A 25,270-nucleotide genomic window follows, 5' to 3' on the forward strand; every position below is an offset into this window, starting at 1 on the left:
ACTTCTCGGTCCTTCGGGACGGGAAGTATGCGGTGTGCTTCCTGCAAGAAACCCACACCGTTCCGGGAGACGAAGCCACGTGGCTCCTGGAGTGGCAAGGAGGGGTCAGCATGAGTCACCTCTCCAACAATTCCAACGGGGTGGCTATCTTGCTGGCCCCGCATTTTCAGCCGGAGATCTTGGGGGGTCAAGGAGCACGTGCCGGGCCGCTTGCTCCAGGTCACTGTTCGCCTGGGGGGCGTGCCGCTCCATCTAGTGAACGTGTACGCCCCTCAGACCAGTGCGCAGCAAGTGCGCTTCTTCGAAGAAGTGTCCGCTCTCTTGGGCTCCATCGACGTGGGCGAGTGCGTCATCCTCGGGGGGGATTTTAACTGCACCCTCGAGGCGAGGGACCGTTCGGGTCCCCCGCGAAGCCCGGCGGCGATGGAGAAGTTGAGGGACCTGGTTGGGTCCTTCGACTTGGTGGACGTCTGGCGAAATCTCCACCCCGACTCCAGCGCCTTCACTAGCGTGAGGTCTGGGGGAGGAAGGTCCAGAATCGACCGCCTCTACATTTCCCGGGCGTACGTCTCCTGCGTTCCGGCAGCTTCCATGCGGCCGGTGCCGTGCATGGACCACCACCTGGTGTGGGCGGAGCTCGCTCCGCTACACGCGCGGGGGGGGTCCGTGTACTGGCATTTTAACAACCTGCTGCTGGAGGACGCACGGTTCCGGGATTCGTTTCGTCGATTCTGGGCCGACTGGAGAAGGAAGCAGGGGGGCTTCCCCTCCTTGAGGCTATGGTGGGATGTGGGCAAGGCTCACATCCGTCTCTTCTGTCAGGAGTACGCGAAGGGGTCGACCAAGAGGCGGGAGGCCCGGGTCGGGCGGTTGGAGAAGGAGGTGCTCGACCTGGAGTCCCGTCTCGGTCAGGTCGTCGAGGACCCGGCCCTGCGGAAGGTGTACGAAGAGAAGAAGGGCGCGCTGAAGGACCTGCAGCTCGTCGGGTCCCGAGGCGCGTACGTGAGGTCGCGGATCCAGCTCCTGCGGGACCTGGACCGCGGCTCCCCCTTCTTCTACTCGCTGGAAAAAAGACGGGGGGTCCGTAAGCAGCTCTTGGGGCTGCTGGCCGACGACGGATCTCTGGTCTCGGATCCGGAGGGAATCAGCGCGGAGACCCACGCCTATTACGGGGCTCTGTTCTCTCCGGATCCGTCCAGCGAGGATGCGCGCAGAGTTTTGTGGGAGGACCTGACGAAGGTTGGCCCGGAGGGCGCCGAAAAATTGGACGCTCCGCTAAGTCTGGCGGAGCTGACCGGCGCCCTCCGCCAGCTCTCTAGGGGAAAGTCCCCGGGGCTGGACGGGCTGACCATGGAGTTCCACAGGGCGTTCTGGGACGTCTTGGGGGGCGACTACGCGCGGGTCCTGGGGGAAAGTTTGGCGACCGGGGAGATGCCCCTCTCTTGGCGCAGGGCGGTCATTGTCCTGCTGCCTAAGAAGGGCGATCTCCGCCTCCTTAAGAACTGGCGCCCGGTCTCCCTCCTCAGCACGGACTATAAAATCTTTGCCAGGGCCATGTCTGCTCGCCTTGGCACCGTGCTGGCCCACATGATCCACCCCGACCAGTCCTACACGGTCCCGGGCCGGACCATCCATGATAACATCCATCTGGTCCGGGACCTGGTCCACCACTCCCAGAGGGCTGGTCTGTCGGTCGCCTTCCTTTCCCTGGATCAGGAGAAGGCGTTCGACAGGGTGGATCACGAGTATCTCTTCGGGACTCTGCGCGCATTCGGGTTCGGGACGCATTTCGTCGCCCGGATCCGACTTCTGTACGCCGCCGCGGAGTGTCTGATTAAAGTTAACGGGTCCTTGACGGCGCCCCTTCGCTTCGGGAGGGGAGTGCGTCAGGGATGCCCCATGTCCGGTCAGTTATATGCCATTTGCGTGGAGCCTTTCCTGCGCCTCTTGCGGAAGAGGTTGACGGGACTGGCTCTGCAAGGGCCGGGCGTGGAGGTGGTCCTCTCGGCTTACGCCGATGACGTGCTCCTCACGGTCACGGATCCCGCTGACTTGCGGAGGATGCGGGAATGCCAGCAGATTTACTCGGACGCATCCTCCGCCAAGATCAACTGGGAGAAATGTTCCGGACTCCTGGTGGGTCAGTGGCGGGTGGACTCCCTGCCGGAGGAGTTCAGGCCTTTCGCCTGGAGCACCATGCACCTCCTCTATTTGGGAGTCTACCTTAGCCCTGCCGAGGACGCTTGGCCGGCGAACTGGCAAGAGCTGGAGGCCAAAGTCACCGCTCGCCTAGGACGCTGGACAGGACTGCTCCGAGTGTTGTCCTACAGGGGCCGAGCGCTGGTCATAAACCAGTTGGTGGCCGCCATGTTGTGGTACCGGTTGGTCACTTTGATCCCTCCCCCTGCGTTTGTCGCCAAGATTCAGAAGAAGCTCATCGACTTCTTCTGGGACAAAAGGAAGCACTGGGTCTCTGCCGCGGTTCTGTGTCTCCCGCTTAGGGAGGGCGGTCAGGCGCTGGTGTGCCTTCGCACCCAGGCTGCGACTTTCCGTCTTCAGACGCTGCAGAGATACCTGTACGTCGAGAATCCTCCGAGATGGTGTGCGCTAGTGACGTTTTTCTTCCGCCAGCTGCATGGCCTCAATTACGACATGCAGCTCCTGTTTGCGAAAGTGGGCAGCAGGCGTGCCGGCCTGCGGGAGCTGCCTGTCTTCTACCAGGAACTACTATGGGTTTGGAACTACGTCGCTTCCAGGCGGAGCTCTCCCCCGTCAGGAGCGGCGGCTCTCCTTCGGGAGCCGCTGCTCAGGTATCCGCACCTCCACGAACACGGGTTCGGGCGGCTGGCGGAGGGTAGGGCTGTGGCTGGCAAGGTGACCAGAGTCGGGGACCTGCTCGATGGCGGAGGAGCGGGCTGGATGGCGCCGGAGGAGCTGGCGCGGCGCCTGTCCTGGGCCAACGTCCGGCTCGCGGTCGAAACCATCGAATCGGTAAAAGCGGCACTGGGCCCCAACTCCACTAGGTGTATCGAGGCGGCTCAAGCACGTGGGGCGATCCCGTCCGAGCTTACCCCCGTTCGGACGGAATTCCTCATCGGCGCCCGGCCCCGAAACTCCCCTCGGGAACCGGCGCCTCACAACTTGAGCCGTCTCGAGGAAATACCCTCCGTGCCTTTTCATTCCGCGCGGAGGGGTTTCCTGTACGGGCTGCTCCTGCACACTCTCCACTTTGCCATCTTCATCTACCGTCCGGACACGCCTTGGCGTGGCGTTTTGCCGACTGGCGGTAGCGGAGGTCCCCAATGGAGGGCTCTCTATGCGGGAGTCGTCCCTTGTTCCATCGGGGACTTGGCCTGGAGGGTGTTGCACGGAGCGGTCCCGTGCAATAAGGTTTTAAGTAGGTTCACGGACTCCCAGGCCGCCTGCATTTTTTGCGGCCTGGAGGAGTCCGTGTTTCACGTTTATATGGATTGTGAGAGGTTGCAGCCCCTCTTTCACTACTTGAAGGGGCTGCTCCTCGATTTTTGGTTGCACTTGATCTACGGTCACCCGGTGCGGAGGGGAGCGGACAGGTTGGAGGACCTCCTTGTGGGCCTGCTCCTGGGCCTGGCTAAAAGAGCCATCAATTGGTCCAGGCAGCGGGCGGTCGAGGGGGTCGTCCAGCCGGATTGCCTGCATCTCTTCCGCGGCCATGTTCGCGCCCGGGTGGCCCTGGAGATGGAGCACGCGGTGTCCGCCGGTGCGCTTGAGTATTTCCGCGACCGATGGGCGCCGCGGGGACTGGAGTGCATCATCAACACAGAAAACCAAATTTTAATTTGATTTGTTAAGCTTTAGTTGAACTTTTGTTTATTTACAGTTGAATTGGGTTTTTTTTTTTGGGTCCAAATAAAAGAGTACCCTCTGTTCAAGTAAATACCTGTTTTATTGTTCTCCTGCAGTCCGTGTATTATTTATATTCGGACATTACACAAACCAATTGAATTTTTCCCCCTTAGACTCTTGTTGCTGTTCCTTCCCCTCTATTTTCTGTGCAAATTCTCAGTAGGCCTCATTGCCAACTTGCCTGAACATGGTCTGTATTTATACAAAATAAAGTTGCCTGTGGGATAAACCCAGTCAAACATGTCAAGAGCAGTAATTAACTACAGTTCCTAATGGCTAAGCATTAAGAATACACTCTCGCCTGGTGACTGCATGGCTTGTGTATGTCTATGTGTCAACTTCTGCACATGTGCCTTGGCTAAAGTTTAATAGCCCACTCAAATCTGATACTGCATGTGCATGTCTCAGTTTCAGGTTGTGCACGTTAATAGCACAGATTCGATAAAATATGTGACCAATGTATACATATTCAGCCTTCCATATTCAGGCAGATGCAATCCATGCAGAGCAAAATGGGAGTGAGTGTTACCTCGTACCTGCCATATGTATTCAGGACCACATTCAAAAGCTGACATGCAGACACCACGACGACTCGCAGTCCGACTGGGAGGAGGGGAGCCGGGAATGGTGGCCAGAAGGTGAGCGGGAGAAGCAGGCCACCACACATGGAGCCGAGCCGGCAGCAGTGAGGAGGAGGCTGCGGTGACGAGGAGGATGGAGTGGCTGAGGGACATCGTGCTCCCACTGCCATTGGATGCCAAAGAATTGACTTTCTGAACACGGCGCTGTAAGAATAGCTCACGTGTCCCTAGGGGGAGTAAGCATTCCATTGTACTAGTTACATATGGCAAATAAAATTGAATTGAATTGAATTGAATTATAAGGCAGGAGAATGGTACTTCTTAACTGCTGTATGCTGTATGAGTTTGGGAACTGAACTGGCACCACGTATAGCCCTGGAAGGGAGTCAATGGTACCTCTTACCAGCTGCATAGCTTAAAGTCAAAAATGAGATATCTTATTGATTTCACAATAGCAGAGCTATGTTAATACCATTGAAAAGGCATTTTGTTGACAGCCAGAGGCTATGCAGGGATGACATTTGTGTAAAACTGCAATAAAACAGTAATGAAAATGAGAATTTGTGAGTGAATGTGATGCACAAAGTAATAAAAACAATATTTCCCCAGATACTAAAGAGCTTCCGAGGTGGCCAAGATGGGGTCTTGAGCTGCAACGTCAGTTTAGACCACTTTTAGTGCAAGACGCCTGTAGTGTATGTACCTTTAAGAGCCCCATGTGTACTGTAATGCCGGTAATGGCCACTCGGGCTATATAAGCCTGTATATTGTGTTGTATCCGTTAGTTCCCCTCCAGACTTTGTTTAGTAAACACCTATGAACCAAACTCCTGTCTTCAGTGTCTCTATCAACACACAGACACAACAGTGGTGACGAAGTGGAAACGGATTTACCTGCAATTCGGCAGCACCTCAAGGACATCGATTCCTCTGGCGCCCAGAAGAATCAAGAAAGTGAAAGAAGCTGTGGTTTCTGTAGTGTATGTACCCGTCTACCTTTAAGGGAACGATTGAGTGTAACCGTTCACCTTTAAGAGAACTACTTTAGGTGTGGCACTATTTGATTGGCTTCTGTATACGGTAATACCGACAGTGACCACACCAGTATATAAGTGATGTTACAGGATAACTAGGGCAGATTCGCCCTGACCTCTGAATAGTAAAGACCTGTTTGTTTGTACTTCAAAAGTCTGTGTATTTATTTACTGCACAACCCACAGACTTTACAGTTTCACCAGCTGGCCAAGCTGGTGGCAGGTACTGCGCTAATCCTTCCTGGGCATCAGGCTGGGGCTCCAGCGGCTGGCTCTACAGCTGGGGCAAGCAGCAAAATCAGAGGCAAGCAGTAACAGACGGGGAGGGAGCACTCGGGAGACGGCCGGCGCTGCAAGCAGGTCGGCGTTCAGACCTAGAGAGAAAGTCCGGCGGGAACGAGTCTCCAACTGTAAATAAATAAATAAAAAAAAGAACGGAAACCGCGGGAAACAGCGTTGTCATCGGCAGCAGTGGCGGTAAAGCACGGGAAGCGCCATATCTTTTCTGCGGAAAAGAAAGAAAAGCGCGAAAAGCGCCATATCTTTTCTAAGATGCCTAAGTCTGGCAATATTGATGCTTTTGATAACGAGATAGAGGATTGGACCACATATGTGGAAAGAGTGGAGGTATATTGCACTGCAAATGGAATAGAAGATGAAAAAAAAGCTTCAGTACTGCTAAATCTAATGGGCGCAAAGACATACGGGCTGGTACAAAATTTAATCACTCCAGCCAAACCAAAGGGCAAGAATTTTCAAGAAATTGATGATACCCTACAGGAGCACTTAAACCCAACACCGCTGCTGATAGCGGAATGATTCAAATTCTTCAAGAGATATCAACACAAGAATGAAAGTAATGCTGATTACCTCACCGAATTAAGAAAGCTATCAAAACACTGCCAATTCGGGGCAGGACTAGCAGATTATCTTCGAGACAAATTCGTCTGCGGTCTCTTAAGTGAAGGAACACAGAAAAGGCTGCATTCTGAAAAAGATTTAACACTGGACAAGGCTTTCAGTATGGCTGTATCATACGAAGCAGCCGCAAGAGGAGCTGCAGATATACAACAAAAGACACAGGACTTCTGCACCCATGAAATGACACAGGGTTTCGAGAGATGTTATCGCTGCGGCAGATCCACCCATGACCAGAGGGACTGCTGGTTCAAGGACAAAGCATGCAGGCAATGCGGAAAGATTGGACACATTGCATGGGTATGCCGATCTGGACAAAATAAATCCACAGACAGGAAAAAAAAAATCAATGAAGAAAAGTACAGAAAGGTACAAATGATGACGGACAGTAGCTCCGAAGACCAGAAGAGCGATAGCGACTCCGAAAACAAGAGACTTAGCTGTCTCAAATTACATAATGTACTTGCCAAGGATGATTACCAGACCATTTGGGTTACCCTCACGATAGCAGGGTCCCCAGTTAAAATGGAGCTAGATACAGGATCAGCTCTGACCGTCATAAATCGATGGGATTACGAGCGGCTATTTCCGCATATACCTTTAAAAGACACATCCATTATCTTGAAAACATATACGGGGCAGAAAGTATACCCCAAAGGAAAAATAAGGGTGCCTGTTGTATACAACGGCAAGGAAATACAAAAGTTGTGCTGTTGGAGTTTTGCTAAGTGGGAGAAAAATCATTTAAGTGTATTTTGTGAATTTTAGTGTGTTAAGAAGTCAATTATTTGAAGTAAGTTTAATTTTTTAAGGGTTTTTTAAACTCTTGGGCAGTTTAAACAGGAAGTAGAATCCGGGTATAAAAGGGGAGGGGCTAGTGCAGTGCACGGAGTGCTTTGTGCATTGAGTGCTGTTGGAGTTTTGCTAATTGGGAGAAAAATCATTTAAGTGTATTTTGTGAATTTTAGTGTGTTAAGAAGTCAATTATTTGAAGTAAGTTTAATTTTTTAAGGGTTTTTTAAACTCTTGGGCAGCTTAAACAGGAAGTAGAATCCGGGTATAAAAGGGGAGGGGCTAGTGCAGTGCACGGCGTGCTTTGTGCATTGAGTGCTGTTGGAGTTTTGCTAAGTGGGAGAGTTCGGATAAGTGGGAGGTGAGGGTGTGTTTTTTGCTCTGTTTTGTTCCCCACTCCCAGGCTTAGACAGCACTGCGGAGGCGGAGCAGCGAGACGAGTCAACCAAACAGGCTCCACAGACAGTATTCAAGGAGGAGGTTGGTGATCAGCTGGTTGGTTGGTTTTCTTCCTTCTCTTCTCTTTTATACCTTTAAGTTGGTAAGTCCTATTGAATAGTGGTGTGATATTATCATATATATCCGGGCAGGGTCTTCATAACTAATAATAAGAAATTAAATTAATTATATAGAATGGAGCAGGTGATGTGTTACTGTTGCGAGATGTGGGAGCCAGTGAACCCCATTGAGGCTCACGGTGATTACATCTGCGACAAGTGTTTGCTGCTAGAGGAACTCAAGTTCCATGTTATGGAGCTTGAGACCGAGCTTCAGACACTACGACACATCAGGGCGGGGGAGAAGTTCCTGGACTCTATGTTTCAGGAGATGGTCACACCTATGAAGTTAATTACTGCAGATGTAGTCCGTGGTCAGGGACAGGACGGTGTGACTACGAGTGAGGAAGGTACAGGGATCCAGGATGTAGCGTTGAAGGAGACGCAGCCCTTGTTCTTGTCCAGCAGGATTGAGGTTCTTACTCCCTGTGAGGGCGGGAGCGGGAACTGCAGGGAGGATGAGCAACCTGGCCACAGCACCGTGGTACAGGGGGCCATTCAAGTGGAGGGAGTAAAAAGAAATGTTGTAGTGGTAGGGGATAGTATCATTCGGGGGATAGATAGGGTTCTCTGCAGTCAAGAGCGGGAGTCCCGAAGGCTGTGTTGCCTGCCTGGTGCCAGGGTTAAGGACATCTCTTCTGGGCTGGAAAGAAACTTAGAGTGGGAGGGGGAGGATCCAGTTGTCGTGGTCCATGTCGGTACAAACGAAGTAGATAGGACAAGGAAGACGGTTCTGTTAAAGGAGTATGAGCAGCTAGGGGTCAAATTAAAAAACAGAACCTCAAGGGTAATAATCTCTGGGTTATTACCTGAGCCACGAGCGAATTTGGCTAGGATAAATAAAATTAAAGAGTTAAATGCGTGGCTCAAAGACTGGTGTGGGAGAAATGGGTTTTGCTTCTTGGGACACTGGCACCAGTACTGGGACAGGAGGGAGCTGTTCTGTTGGGACGGACTCCACTTGGCCAGTGCTGGGACTAGAGTCCTGGCGAATCATATAACTAGGGCTGCAGAGAGGGCTTTAAACTAATTACTGGGGGGAAGGTTTCTAGAGAGCAAATAATAGAAATGACAACAGAGAAGGTCATAGACATAGGTAGCAGTGGGGGAATTAAAAAACAGAATGTGTCAGGAAGGGACAGAAGGTATGGAGTAAAAAGTAAAGTGCTAAAAAGGAAAAAAACAGGAACTAAGTGTTACAAAACATATTTGAAAGTTCTTTATCAGAATGCACGTAGCATTCGTAACAAAATGAATGAGTTAACGGCACAAATAATGACATATGGGTATGATCTTGTGGCCATTACAGAAACATGGCTGCAGGGTGACCATGACTGGGAATTAAACATACCAGGTTATTTAACAATCAGGAAGGACAGGCAGGAAGGGAGAGGAGGTGGGGTGGCTATGTTAATAAAGGAAGGAATCACTATAATACAGAGAAATGATATTGGGTCAAAGGAGCAGGATAGTGAAACAGTTTGGGTGGAGATAAGGAATAATAAGGGGAAAAAAACACTAGTGGGTGTAGTCTATAGGCCTCCGAACAGTTGCAACTCTGTTGGACGGAGTATTAATCAGGAAATAGTTGAGGCTTGTAATAAGGGAACAGCTATAATTATGGGGGATATTAATTATCATATTAACTGGACAAATCAAATTGGGCAGAGCAGCCTTGAGGATGAGTTCATTGAGTGTATTAGGGATGGGTTTCTTGAGCAGTATGTAACTGAACCGACCAGGGGGCAAGCAACCTTAGATTTGGTCCTGTGTAATGAGACAGGATTAATTAAAAATGTCCTAGTAAAGGATCCCCTTGGAATGAGTGACCATAACATGGTTGAGTTCCATATTCAATTAGAGGGTGAGAAGGTTGGATCTCAAACAAGCATGCTGAGCTTGAATAAAGGAGACTATGAAGGTATGAGAGCGGAATTAATTAGAGTGGACTGGGAAAATAGATTAAAGGGTAAGACGGTACATGACCAGTGGTGTACATTTAAGGAGTTATTTTACAACTTCCAAAAAATATATATTCCACTGAGGAAAAAAGGGTGTAAAAGAAAAGATAGCCATCCGTGGCTAAGTAAAGTAATTAAGGATAGTATCCGACTAAAAACAAGGGCATATAAGGTAGCCAAATCTAGTGGGAGGATGGAAGATTGGGAAGTCTTTAAAAGACAGCAAAAAATAACTAAAAGATTGATTAAGAAAGGGAAGATAGATTATGAAAGTAAATTAGCAAAAAATATAAAAACAGACAGTAAAAGTTTCTATAGTTATATAAAAAGAAAAAGGGTGGCTAAAGTAAATGTTGGTCCCTTAGAGGATGAGACCGGGAAATTAATGGTGGGAAACATGGAGATGGCAAAAACACTGAACAATTATTTTGTATCAGTCTTTACAGTAGAGGACACTAAGAATATCCCAACACTGGACAAACAGGGGGCTCTAGCGGGGGAGGAACTAAATACGATTAAAATCACTAAGGAAGTGGTACTTGATAAAATAATGGGACTCAAGGCGGATAAATCCCCTGGACCTGATGGCTTGCATCCTAGGGTCTTGAGGGAAGTAGCGATAGGGATTGTGGATGCATTGGTAATAATTTTCCAAAACTCACTGGACTCAGCAAAGGTCCCGGCAGATTGGAAAACTGCTAATGTAACACCCTTATTTAAAAAGGGTAGTAGGCAGAAGGCTGGAAACTATAGACCTGTTAGCCTAACATCTGTGGTTGGTAAAATGTTAGAGTCCATTATTAAGGAGACAGTAACGGGACATTTGGATAAACATAATTTAATAGGACAAACTCAGCATGGTTTCATGAAGGGGAAGTCATGTTTGACAAATTTGCTTGAGTTTTTTGAGGAAGTAACATACAGGGTGGATAAAGGGGAACCAGTGGACGTAGTGTATTTAGACTTCCAAAAGGCATTTGACAAGGTGCCACACAAAAGATTATTGCTCAAGATAAAAAATCACGGGATTGGGGGTAATATTCTGGCGTGGGTGGAGGATTGGCTCTCTAACAGAAAGCAGAGAGTTGGGATAAATGGTTCGTTCTCAGATTGGCAACCAGTAACTAGTGGTGTTCCGCAGGGGTCAGTGCTGGGTCCCCAACTCTTTACAATCTATATTAACGATTTGGAGGAGGGGACCGAGTGTAACATGTCAAAGTTTGCAGATGATACAAAGATGGGAGGGAAAGTAGTGAGTGAGGAGGACATAAAAAACCTGCAAAGGGACATAGACAGGCTAAGTAAGTGGGCAGAGATTTGGCAGATGGAATACAATACTGGAAAGTGTGAGGTTATGCACTTTGGCAGGAAAAATCATAGAGCAAGTTATTATCTTAATGGCAAGAAACTGGAAAGTACTGTAGTACAAAGGGATCTGGGGGTCCTGGTGCACGAAACTCAAAAAGTCAGTATGCAGGTGCAGCAAGTGATTAAGAAGGCCAATGGAATGTTGGCTTTTATTGCTAGGGGGATGGAATATAAAAACAGGGACGTATTGCTGCAGTTGTACAAGGTATTGGTGAGACCGCACCTGGAATACTGCATACAGTTTTGGTGTCCATACTTAAGAAAAGACATACTTGCTCTCGAGTCAGTACAAAGAAGGTTCACTCGGTTAATCCCGGGGATGAGGGGGTGGTCATATGAGGAGAGGTTGAGTAGATTGGGACTCTACTCATTGGAGATCAGAAGAATGAGAGGCGATCTTATTGAAACATATAAGATTGTGAAGGGGCTTGATCGGGTGGATGCGGTGAGGACGTTCCCAATGATGGGTGAAACTAGAACTAGGGGGCATAATCTTAAAATAAGGGGCTGCTCATTCAAAACTGAGATGAGGAGAAACTTCTTCACTCAGAGGGTGGTAGGTTTGTGGAATTTGCTGCCCCAGAAAGCTGTGGAATCTACATCATTAAATAAATTTAAAACAGAAATAGATAGTTTCCTAGAAGTAAAGGGAATTAAGGGTTACGGGGAGCGGGCAGGAAATTGGACATGAGTCTAGGTTTGGAATGGTCATGGCCCTGTGGGTAGTGGAGTGGGCCCAGGGGCCGTGTAGCCTTGTTCTGCTCCTACTGTGTTCTAATTCTGTGTTAGATTTCAGGAGATGGTTTTATTCCTGTTCCTGGCTGGGGTGGAGATCGCCTTTACAGAAGGTAAGTACTGTAGAAAATATAGGGACGGAGTGATCTCCTGGAAGAATTTCGATCGCCTAGATGGGTCGGAGAGTAATTTCCCAGATTTTTTTCTCCCAAATTGGCCATTGGGTCTTTATCTGGTTTTTCGCCTCTCCCGGGAGATCACATGGGTTCGGGTGGATGCAGAGTGATAGAAGATTTGAGGTTAGGATCAGATCAGCCATGATCTTATTGAATGGTGGAGCAGGCTCGAGGGGCTGATTGGCCTACTCCTGCTGCTATTTCTTATGTTCTTATGTTCTTATGTTGGGACGTGAATGGATCAGGAAAATACGTTTAGACTGGCACTCCATTCAGGCACTGACAGTGACCAGTAAGAAAAAAACCGATGATGACGTCATACCTGAACGATTAAAAGACATCTTGGCCAACGCCAAAGAAGTGTTTCAAGAGAAACTAGGAACCTTGAAAGGCATCACCGCCTCAATAAAAGTGGAAGATGCAGCAATTCCCAAGTTTTTTAAAGCAAGACCGGTGCCATACGCAATTCGTCCAGCAGTCGAGGCAGAGCTGGAGAATTTGGAAAATGCAGGCGTATTATCCAAAATAGATTGGAGCGAGTGGGCAACACCCATCGTTCCAGTCATGAAGAAAGCATTGAATATTGATAAATCTGCAGAACAGAGAAAAATTCGCATCTGTGGAGACTTCAAGGTGACGGTAAACCCGGTCCTTCACATGGTACAGTATCCTCTTCCGAGGATAGAAGATATTTTCGCCTCACTATCCGGAGGGAAACGTTTCACCAAAGTTGACTTGGCACAGGCATATCTACAGATGGAGGTTGAAGAGGCCTCTAAAAAATATCTCACGATAAATACACACAAAGATCTGTACCAGTACAATCGACTGGTTTTCGGAGTAGCATCCGCTCCAGCTATCTGGCAAAGAGCTATGGAGCAAGTCCTCCAAGGGATTCCGGGGACTCAATGCTACCCAGACGACATCCTTGTAACAGGAGAAAACGACAACGAGCACCTTGCCAATTTGGAGCAGGTGCTCACTAGGTTGAGAGAACGGGGCCTACGAGCAAATCGCCCCAAGTGCGAATTTTTGCAAAATCAAATATCATATTGTGGCCACATAATTAATAAGGAAGGGTTGCATAAGTCACCTGAAAAAATTGAAGCGGTCATAAAAGCCCCAGCACCTGAAAATGTTTCACAATTAAGGTTGTTCCTGGGATTAATAAATTACTATCATAAATTTTTACCGAACTTATCAACTCTTCTACACCCTCTTAATGAACTGCTACAAACAGGAGTAATTTGGAAATGGAGCGAAGACTGTAAACGTGCCTTCCATAAATGCAAAGACTTAGTCACGTCCAAAGAAGTTTTGGCTCATTACAACCCATCACTGCCAATCAGACTGGCGTGCGATGCATCCCCTTACGGCATAGGAGCAGTATTATCGCTTAAATTCCCTGATGGCTCGGAACGGCCAATAGCTTTTGCGTCACGCTCATTGAACTCAGCTGAGCGTAGCTATGCCCAAATCGACAGGGAAGCATTCAGCCTGGTATGGGAGTGAAGAAATTCAACCATTACCTACACGGACAAAAATTTACCTTGTTGACTGACCATCAACCCCTCATCTCCATATTCAACCCTAAAAAGGGTGTTCCCATTATGACAGCGCAAAGGCTACAGAGGTGGTCCCTTTTTCTAGGGGCACACCAATACAACATAGAATACAAAGGATCAAAACAGCATGGGAATGCTGACGGGTTATCGTGCCTACCATTGCCAACGGTAGAAGAGGCACCTACAGTAGACCCAGTGGAGATGTTCCACTCAACCATAGTGGAATGTCTACCAGTAACAAATTCTGCCATTGAAAAGGAAACGAGAAATGACCCGACTCTCTCAAGTCTACGACTTAACGGTGAAGGGATGGCCAGCACATGGCGAACCACTGTTGCCAGCATTCTCGCAAAGAAGAGAACAGCTGTCAGTATGCCGAGGAACCTTGATGTGTGGATCCAGAGTGGTGATTCCACCCAAACTCCAGGATAAAGTGCTAAAGGAGCTTCACGAGGGGCATCTGGGTGGAGTGAATATGAAGAACCTAGCCAGAGCGTTTGTATGGTGGCCAGGTATCGATGGAGACATAGAAGAAATGACCAAGAGCTGCCTAGGATGCCAGAAGGTCCAAAACGCTCCACCCCAAGCCCCCCTACATCCATGGGAGTGGCCCTCATCTCCCTGGCAAAGGGTACACATTGACTTTGCTGGTCCATTTATGGACTCAATGTTCTTAATCGCGGTTGATGCACACTCCAAGTGGCCGGAGGTAATAAAGATGTCCTCCACCACCACGGAAAAAACCATCACAGTATTAAGGACCATATTTGCCAGGAATGGGCTGCCGGAACAGATCTGTTCTGATAATGGACCGCAATTTGTGTCTGAAGAATTCAGGAAGTTCTTAAAAAACAATGGGGTTAAGCACTACACGTCAGCCCCATACCATCCCGCCACCAATGGATTGGCTGAAAGGTTTGTCCAGACCTTCAAGAAGGCCATAAAGGCCATGGGTAATGAAGACATAAAACTTCAGCACAAGGTGGATAACTTCTTGTTCGCATACAGGAATGCAACACATATGGTTACAAACCAAACTCCCGCCATGATGTTCTTCAATAGTAAGAGTACAGAGAACAGGATAGTTAGGCTAAATACGTGGCTTGAGCAGTGGTGTAAGAGGGAGGGTTTTAAATTTTTGAGGCATTGGAACCAGTTTTGTGGTAGGTGTGACCTATACAAAAGGGACGGTCTACACCTGTGCAGAGATGGAACTGATGTTCTCGGGGTAATTTTTGATAAAGCAGTTCGGGAGCATTTAAACTAGTATGGCAGGGGGCTAGAAACCTATGTAGTGAAATAGAGGAAAGTGAAAGGCAGACAGAAATAAATGGTAAAAGGGTGAGGAACAAAAAACAAAGGGCCAAACTAATTCATAAAAAATGTGAGCATAAAAAAAGCCTGAGGGTTTTATACCTTAATGCGAAAAGCATCAGGAACAAGGTAGATGAATTAGCTGTGGAAATAGAGGTTAATAATTATGATCTAATTGGGATTACGGAAACATGGTTGCAGGGTGAGCAGGGCTGGGAGCTTAACATACAGGGGTATTCAGTATTTAGGAAGGATCGACAAAAAAGAAAGGGAGGAGGGGTAGCATTGCTAGTAAAAGAGGGGATAAATGCAATTGAAAAGAAGGATATTAACTCAGTTAATACAGAATCTATATGGGTGGAGCTAAGAAATAGCGAGGGGCGAAAAACATTAATAGGAGTGGTATATAGGCCTCCAAATAGTAAAATAGAGGTTAGGGAGGGCATCACGAGGGAAATTAGAGAAGCGTGCAATAAGAGCACAGCTGTCATCATAGGTGACTTTAACTTACATATAGATTGGACTAGCCTAATCAGTAAAAATAATGAGGAGGAGGAATTCCTTGAGTGTTTAAGGGATGGTTATCTGGATCAATATGTCGAGGAACCAACTCGGGAACAGGCTATATTGGACTGGGTACTGTGCAATGAGAAGGGACTAATCAGTAATCTTGTTGTACGGGGACCCTTGGGTCAGAGCGATCATAACATGATCGATTTCTCACTCGAAATGGAGAGCGAAGAAATTGACTCAGAGACTAAGGTCCTGAATTTAAACAAGGGGAATTATGATGCCATGAGACGGGAACTGAGTAGGTCTGATTGGACAACGTTCCTGGGAGGACTGGAGGTAGATAAACAATGGCAAACATTTAAAGATAGAATGACAAAATTGCAAAAATTGTTTATACCAATCTGGCATAAAAGGAAATCTAAAAAGGTGACTCAACCGTGGATAACAGGGGAAATTAGAGACAGCATAAAATCCAAAGATAGGGCGTATAAAATAGCCAAAAAAAGCGCCAGAGCGGAAGATTGGGAACAGTTTAAGATAGAGCAAAGGAGGGCAAAGGGCATGATCAAGAGGGGCAAAATAGCTTACGAAAACAAGCTGGCGGAAAATATAAAAACTAACTCCAAAAGCTTTTATAAATATATCAAAAGGAAAAGACTGGTGAAAACCAAAGTTGGTCCATTGCAGTCAGATACGGGGGAATATATAATGGGAAATAAGGAAATGGCAGATCAACTAAATGCATACTTTGGGTCAGTCTTTACGAAGGAAGACACAAAAAACCTCCCTGGGATATCGGGAAAAATAGGGACATTGGCAAAGGAGGAACTGACGCAAATCAATATCTCTAAGGATATGGTGTTAAGGAAGCTAAAGGGATTGAAGGTGGACAAATCCCCAGGGCCTGATAACATGCATCCTAGGGTACTGAAGGAGGTGGCCCTAGAGATAGCGGATGCACTAAGGATGATTTTTCAGAATTCATTAGACTCGGGAACAGTGCCGATGGATTGGAGGGTAGCTAACGTTACCCCACTATTCAAAAAGGGGGGTAGGGAAAAAGCAGGTAATTACAGACCTGTAAGCCTTACATCAGTTGTGGGCAAAATGCTGGAGTCCATCATTAAGGATGAAATAGCGGAGCACTTAGCAAATGGGGACAGGATAGGACAGAGTCAACATGGATTTACAAAGGGTAAATCGTGCTTGACTAATCTATTGGAATTTTTTGAGGGAGTAACTGGTAGAATAGATGGGGGAGAGCCAGTAGATGTGGTGTACCTGGACTTCCAAAAGGCCTTCGATAAGGTCCCACATAAAAGATTAGCATGGAAAATTGAGGCTCATGGGATAAAGGGGAAAGTTTTGGCGTGGATAGGGAACTGGCTGTCAGATAGAAAACAGAGAGTTGGAATAAACGGCTCATTTTCTGAATGGCAGGCAGTAACAAGTGGGGTACCACAGGGATCTGTCCTGGGCCCCCAGCTGTTCACAATTTACATTAATGACCTGGATCAGGGAGTCGGATGCAGCATTTCCAAATTTGCAGACGACACTAAACTAGGAGGGGGGGTGGGCTCAGAGGAAGAGACCAGGAAGCTCCAGAGCGATTTGGACAGACTGGGCGATTGGGCGGATAAATGGCAGATGCACTATAATGTGGACAAGTGCGAAGTTATCCACCTTGGGTGCAGGAACGGGAGGGCAAATTATTATTTAAATGGCAATAGATTGGGAGAGGGGGAAGTACAGAGAGACCTGGGTGTTCTTGTACACCAGTCACTGAAGGCGAGCATGCAGGTGCAACAGGCGGTCAAGAAGGCAAACGGTATGCTGGCCTTCATAGCAAAAGGGTTAGAATACAGGAACAGGGATACCTTGCTGCAGCTGTACAGGGCACTGGTGAGACCACACCTCGAGTACTGTGTACAGTTTTGGTCGCCTCATCTGAGGAAGGATGTTCTTGCCATGGAGGGGGTGCAGCGGCGATTCACCAGGCTGATACCAGGAATGGCGGGAATGACCTATGAGGAGAGACTATGTAGTTTAGGGATGTACACACTGGAGTTTAGAAGATTGAGAGGGGACCTCATAGAAGTGTATAAAATTCTGACAGGTCTAGACAGACTGGATGCAGAAGGAATGTTTCCCTTGGCGGGTGAGAACAGAACTAGAGGACATAATTTAAGGATAAGGGCTAAACCATTTAGGACAGAGATGAGGGGGAATTTCTTCACTCAGAGAGTGGTGAACCTGTGGAACTCATTGCCACAGAGGGCAGTGTACGCCAGCTCATTAAATATATTTAAGAGGGAATTAGATATATTTCTACGGGCAAAAGGGGTTAAGGGTTACGGAGAGAAGGCGGGGACGGGATACTGAATTAAAGGATCAGCCATGATCTCATCGAATGGCGGAGCAGGCACGAAGGGCCGAATGGCCTACTCCTGCTCCTATCTTCTATGTATCTATCTATGTATCTATGTATAGAAGCCTAAGATGCTGGCTGGATTTGATCAAGCCCAACATCAGAAGGAACGTGGAGAACCGACAATTTCAAGGCATGAATGAAAGGCCAACTAGAACCTTCCAGATAGGTCAACAAGTTTTGGCCCGGGACTACCGTACCGAGAAATGGCAGCCTGGAACTATCTGCACACGACTAGGACCGCTGATGTATACCGTGGACATCGGAGAAAGCATAATAAGGCGCCATGCTGACCAAATCATAGAGTCATCCGAAAAGGGACAACCTACACCACAACTCTATACGCCTAACGATGAAGTAGAGATACCCATATCTACCTCCGATCCGGTGATACTGGAACCCAATGAACCCGACACTGGCATTCAAGCCGAATCAGCCTTGCCAAAAGAACCTACTACATCACCAGAAACTACTACACCACTGAGGTGTTATCCGGACCGAGTCAGGAAGCCTCCAGAGAGACTGACTTATAGTTAATTAACTGCAGCAATGTGTATATTATTTTTCTTATAACATGTAATTAATAATTACTTAAAATATTATGTACTGGTTAGCTAAAAGGGGAGGAATTGTAGTGTATGTGCCTTTAAGAGCCCCATGTGTACTGTAATGCCGGTAATGGCCACTCGGGCTATATAAGCCTGTATATTGTGTTGTATCCATTAGTTCCCCTCCAGACTTTGTTTAGTAAACACCTATGAACCAAACTCCTGTCTTCAGTGTCTCTATCAACACACAGACACAACAACGCCATCTTGGCAAAGGAGTTGATGCGTGCACCAAGAATGGCCACCCGGAGGCTCGTTAACAATTAAATTGCCTGCTAGCACTCATTAATGAGGCTTGTAGATTTTGCAATAATTTTGAAATTTTCTACAATTCCGAAGATTGATTTTTGATTAAAGAATACCTGGGTAGAATATACGTTTAATAATCCAGGAATCAAAATGGCCGTCAGACCTCGTGGCAGAAGACAAAAGACAGTCTCTCTTCAAAGCACGGGCTGACAAAAAGGACTTGAAAGGCAGCCTGTGTGTGTCTGTGAAAAAGGATAATCAAAGGTGGCTGTCCGACCTCATGGCAGAAGACACCACACAGTCTGTGTGCATATGAAAAGGGAAAATCAAAGATGGCTGACAAAGGATTTAGAAAAAAAAAACAGCCCTGAAGCAATGGAGTATTTAAACTGTCAATCAAAGGCAGTTCGGGGAGTTTCCCTGCAGGACAATCAATGTTTGTTTACAGAGTCTACAATATTGACACAAAGGATGAAGCACTTGAGACTGCCAATGAATTGCAGTTGGGTGTGACCACAGGACATTCAGATTGTTTACACTAACATCCAAAAGCTGTTTACTCAGCAATTAAGGAAATAGACATTTTTTTCAAACCGAGACAGCTCTATTCAAACCCATCATGATGCATGGGAATACATTCAAAAACCTATCACAAGGGAAATGGGTAATTCATCCAAACCCCATCACAGTCAATGGGGACAGTTTGGATCCCTTTTGTTCAGCCCAGATTCATCCGGATTTGGGCGGGAAGATTTTGGCCCCAAATGGGGTATAAGATAGCTTCTCAAGAAGCCATCTCGCGCTCTCTCTCTCTGCAGCCTCACCTCTGTGCCCATCTACAACTCAGGAGCCCACCCAAAGGAGTGGAATACCAGCAGTTACTTTCAAACACTGGGGTATTTCCATTTTCGGGGTGGTGAAGAATCTAAGACCGCAAGGGCATGGACCAGGCGTTTCACTGGTGAGCATACATTTTCTGGCCCATTACAAGGCAACTTAGAATAGGTATAGGGGTGGGAATTAATGGGAATTTTGTTAAAACTGTAATTTTAGTCAATTTTCCCTCGTTGTGTCCGTTTTATCCTCCCCTATTAAGTAACAGTGTTGCACTAAGCAGAAGAGTGCTGTAGTGGACACTAAGTAGCTGTATTAAAAGTGCTGTATTTAAGTAACAGTGTTGCACTAAGCAGAAGAGTGCTGTAGTGGACACTAAGTAGCTGTATTAAAAGTGCTGTATTTAAGTAACAGTGTTGTAGTGGACACTAAGTAGCTGTATTAAAAGTGCTGTATTTAAGTAACAGTGTTGTACTAAGCAGAAGAGTGCTGTAGTAGACACTAAGTACTGTGAGAAGTAAAGTGCTGCACTAGTTAAAAGTGCTGTATTTAAGTAAGAGTGTACTGTATTTAAAGTGCTGTATTTAAGTAAAAGAGTGTTGCACTAAGCAAAATAGTGCTGTAGTAAACGATAAGTGAACTGTGTTAAGCAAAAGTGCTGTACCAGGCATAGGTGTGTTGTATCAATTATTTTTAAGTTGTTTCTTTCTTTTTGTTTCAATAAATACTGGTCTGTTTTGCACCCAACCTCGAGTCACGTTTTCTGTCTACATCGCTACTGAATAAGTCCGGCGGTCAGAACCAGGAATAGGGGAGTGATTCGAAACCGCACGGGGGTCCCTGGAGCAGCTCAGAGGCTTCTGACTGGCCAGAGACAATAGCCCCAACCCCGCTTGTGTTTAATTCCTACAAAATGGCGACCATGGCAGGACCGTCTGCAATGGTGTGCGATGTAGCAGACGGTGGTTTGGGTCTGGAGAGAGCAGCAGTTATTAGTTTTCTTTTTATCCCACTGATTTGTTTGTGGTTAGGTGCCCGCAGGCCTGGGGAAGTTCCCCGCAGGCTTAGGGAATCTAGAGCAGAGAGTTGGGATAGGGAAAGGGAGGTTGAAGAATACCAGGCCAAGATGGAGCGCCTGTTGGTCCAGTTTAGTGAGGGCAAAACCCACACGAGGCACGAGTCAGAGCACCTGAAGTGCCTAGTTGCAGAGGCCAAGAGCAATGAGATGAGGGTGTGGGAGGAGAATGCTTGCCTCATACAAGAAATAAAAGAGCAGGAGGAAAAGGTTAGGGAGGTAAAGGCAGCATATAAGCTGGCCTGTGAGCAAGGGTTCGAGGAAGCCGATCATGGCCCCTGTCGGGCAGAGATAGAAAGCTTGAATATGGCTTTAAAGAGGGCAAAGGTGATGATATGTCTGATCAGCCTGACGGCAGGTCCGAGCTTTCAGGAGCTCTGGCAGCAAAGGGGGATGGAGGATGAGGTGGTAAAGACAGGAATTTCTCCCCCCTGGGTCGAGTCACTATTGGAGGCAGTGCGGTCTCTTCTGACTGGCCAGGGGAGCGTAGCAGCCACCACAGGTGCTTTGACCCCATCTGCCCCATCCCACTCCCAGCAACGGCTGTAGCCAGCGCAACCTGTGGACCTGTGTCCCCGCGAAAATGCTGAGGGGAGCAGGCCCTATGTTGAGATGGGGGTGAAGATGGTGCAGGGGAGATATTCAGTGGACACTGGAGCCTCCAGCATGGTGGTCCACTCGGAAGACCTGACCAATTCACCCCAGTCTAACGAGGTCCTGTCTAGCTTAATGGGACCCACAGGGAAACAGGCAGCTGGGAGTGAACCTGAGAATAGAAATCCTCAGCCCACAGTGGGTACAAGCTCACAGGCTGCACAGGCAGGCGCTTTGTTGTGTGTTAGGGGAGGAACCATTCATGACCGGTGCGAGCTGTTTAAGCAGGGGAACAGGAAAGGAGAGTTCTGGGACCCCTGTAGAGCAGGTCCGGTAGCTACAATCCAGGACAAGGGAGGCACACAGAGGATAGCTTTGGCCCCGGACCAAAAGCAGGTCCAAGCCCAAGACTCCACCTTTAAAGCTGCCCTGGTGAGGGAAAAGGATTTTGAACAGGATTACTGGCAGGCAGCCAGTTATATCAAACAATGCAGGTTGTTTGAGCCGGGGGCAGGGAAACAGGCAGCTGGGATTGTGCCTGAGATTAGAAATCCACAGCCTGCAGTGCGTACACACACACAGACTGCTCACGCAGGCGCAGTCGCGTGTAGGAGAGGAGAAGTCCCCTAGCACTTGGCCCGAGCGATTCCACCTCTCTTGTTGGACTCCTGGGAGGAGCTTGAACAAGGTTTTAGACCTGAAGGGGAAGGCTCTCAGCCACCGGCAGCTGGTGGCAAGGGATTGCCTGTCCCCAGCCCAGGTTTGGGAAGGGAGGGACCCGAAGGAGGAGGTCCCCAGCCAGCAGGGAGTGTGACCCGAGCTAAGGGTCTGCTCGCCGGGGTAGCCCCACCAGCAACACTCCTTAGGAGGTCTCTTCGGGTACCCCAGCCCAAGAAAGTATGGTCACCCACTTTCCAGTGGAGTAGGGCGGCCTCCCGATTCAGGGAGAAGCCAAAAGGCAGAAGTCCCCAACCAGCAGCCATAAGCTGCAGGGGACTAGAAGGTGGAATCAGTCCAGCCACGCCGCAGGGAGCAGCCTGTGGCAGCCCAAACAGGAATTAGGCTGGCCACCCGGAGACGGGCAGCGCTTGTATATAGCTTTGTGCAAGTAATGTGCAATAAAGGATTACGGTAGTGTGTGTTAATTTTAGATTTCATATTGCAATTATTATTAGTGTATAAGTTTTAAGTATGGTACCGTTCCAGAATTGTATTGTGAATCGAGGCCGCGGGACCTGATCACACTCCCCCGAGCCAGGGGATCTGGCTAGATTTTTTTTTTAGTCTTTTCCTGAGTTCCGGAAGATACAGAGGGCCATCGTGTTTCAGGTGATTCGAGAAAGGAAGCACCCTAGTCCACGAAGGAAGGGGTCTGCAGGAAGCAGATGCCCACAACATTTAAACTGCTATTGATAATCCCATTAAGATTAAGAATTTACAAAGCTTGTTAATTATTGTTTGGAGTTAAGGGAACAAATTGCATATGCCTATGAATTGTTATGTTTGCATGGTAAAAAATTAAGTTACATTTATGGCTGAAGAATAGTGCCATCTAATAAAGTATCAGGCAATTGCATTTTAAATAAATAAAGGGAAGCTCATTTTCTTCCATTTTGTATTTTAGCAGATATGTTGGCATTGTGATAATCCCATTAAAGATGTTGTATCATGTTAAAAACTATGTCGCAAGTGGTGCAGGGGCATTGGACCCCTCCATGCCTGAATTATTGTGAATGCAAGTGGTGCAGGGGCATTGGACCCCCTCCGTGTATTGATTATTTAATTAATCTTGTTTTTTTGTCAATAGATGCCTACCGTGTGCTGTGATTCTCTCTGGGTAGGGGAGATGGCGGTGTCAGGGGATCAAAGATAGAATTAGATAAGTATAAGGGAAGGTTGTTTGTGGGGGGTCAGAAATTATTGCTCACCTTTGGACAGGATACCACAAGCAAGTTTTAGTATCCGATGGGGGACTGTAGGATTTCGCAATAATTTTGAAATTTTCTACAGTTCAGAAGATTGAATTTTGATTAAAGAATACCTGGGTACAATATACCTTTATCAAAATGGCCATCAGACCTCATGGCAGAAGACAAAAGACTGTCTCTCTTCAAAGCACGGGCTGACAAAAAGGACTTGAAAGGCAGCCTGAGTGTGTCTGTGAAAAAGGATAATCAAAGATCGCTTTCCGACCTCATGGCAGAAGACACCACACAGTCTGTGTGCATATGAAAAGGGAAAATCAAAGATGGCTGACAAAGGATTTAGAAAAAAAAACCAGCCCTGAAGCAATGGAGTATTTAAACTGTCAATCAAAGGCAGTTCGGGGAGTTTCCCTGCAGGACAATCGATGTTTGTTTACAGAGAGTCTACAATGTTGACACAAAGGATTAAGCACTTGAGACTGCCAATCAATTGCAGTTGGGCGTGACCACAGGACAATCAGATTGTTTACACTAACATCCAAAGGCTGTTTACTCAGCAATTAAGGAAATAGACATCTTTTTTCAAACCGAGACAACTCTATTCAAACCCATCACGATGAATGGGAATACATTCAAAAATCCATCACAAGGGGAATGGGTAATTCATCCAAACCCCATCACAGTCAATGGGGACAGTTTGGATCACTTTTGTTCAGCCCAGATACATCCGGATTTGGGCGGGAAGATTTTGGCCCCAAATGGGGTATAAGATAGCTTCTCAAGAAGCCATCTCGCTCTCTCTCTCTGCAGCCTCACCTCCGTGCCCATCTACAACTCAGGAGCCCGCCCAAGGGAATGGAATACCAGCAGTTACTTTTAAACACTGGGGTAATTCCATTTTTGGGGTGGTGAAGAATCTAAGACCGCAAGGGCATGGAGCAGGCGTTTCACTGGTGAGCATATGTTTTCTGGCCCATTACAAGGCAACTTAGAACAGGTATAGGGGTGGGAATTAATGGGGATTTTGTTAAAACTGCAATTTTAGTCAATTTTCCCTCGTTGTGTCCGTTTTCTCCTCCCCCATTAAGTAACAGTGTTGCACTAAGCAGAAGAGTGCTGTAGTGGACACTAAGTAGCTGTATTAAAAGTGCTGTATTTAAGTAACAGTGTTGCACTAAGCAGAAGAGTGCTGTAGTGGACACTAAGTAGCTGTATTAAAAGTGCTGTATTTAAGTAACAGTGTTGCACTAAGCAGAAGAGTGCTGTAGTGGTGAAATAAAGAATAGATTTGCCTTTCTAATCTAGGCTTTATTAACTTAAAAATCCAGTAGCACATCTTCAACACCCAGTCCCAACTAAAGGCTGGAAAGAACTGAATTTAAGATGGCCACCACAAATCACATGACATCAACTACCAATGAGATTACAGCATATATCCCAAGGCAGGAAACAAACAACCAATCACAATACTTCTTACTAAACATAAAGAATAATCACCACAAGTGGACACTAAGTAGCTGTATTAAAAGTGCTGTATTTCAGTAACAGTGTTGCACTAAGCAGAAGAGTGCTGTAGTGGACACTAAGTAGCTGCATTAAAGGTGCTGTATTTAAGTAACAGTGTTGTACTAAGCAGAAGAGTGCTGTAGTGGACACTAAGTAGCTGTATTAAAAAGTGCTGTATTTAAGTAACAGTGTTGCACTAAGCAGAAGAGTGCTGTAGTGGACACTAAGTAGCTGTATTAAAAAGTGCCGTATTTAAGTAAGCGTGTTCTACTAAGCAGAAGAGTGCTGTAGTATACACTAAGTACTGTGAGAAGTAAAGTGCTGCACTAGTTAAAAGTGCTGTATTTAAGTAAGAGTGTACTGTATTAAAAGTGCTGTATTTAAGTAAAAGAGTGTTGCACTAAGCAAAATAGCGCTGTAGTAAACGATAATTGAACTGTGTTAAGCAAAAGTGCTGTACCAGGCATAGGTCTGTTGTATCGATTATTTTTAAGTTGTTTCTTTCTTTTTGTTTCAATAAATACTGGTCTGTTTTGCATCCAACCACGAGTCACGTTTTCTGTCTACATCGCTACCGAATAAGTCCGGCGGTCAGAACCAGGAATAGGGGAGCGATTCGGTCCCTGGAGCAGCTCAGAGGCTTCTGACTGGTC

This window comes from Somniosus microcephalus, chromosome 8 (genome assembly GCF_052327205.1).
Source record: "Somniosus microcephalus isolate GS21.2 chromosome 8, FLI_Smic_1.0, whole genome shotgun sequence".
In the NCBI taxonomy this organism is placed as follows: Eukaryota; Metazoa; Chordata; class Chondrichthyes; order Squaliformes; family Somniosidae; genus Somniosus; species Somniosus microcephalus.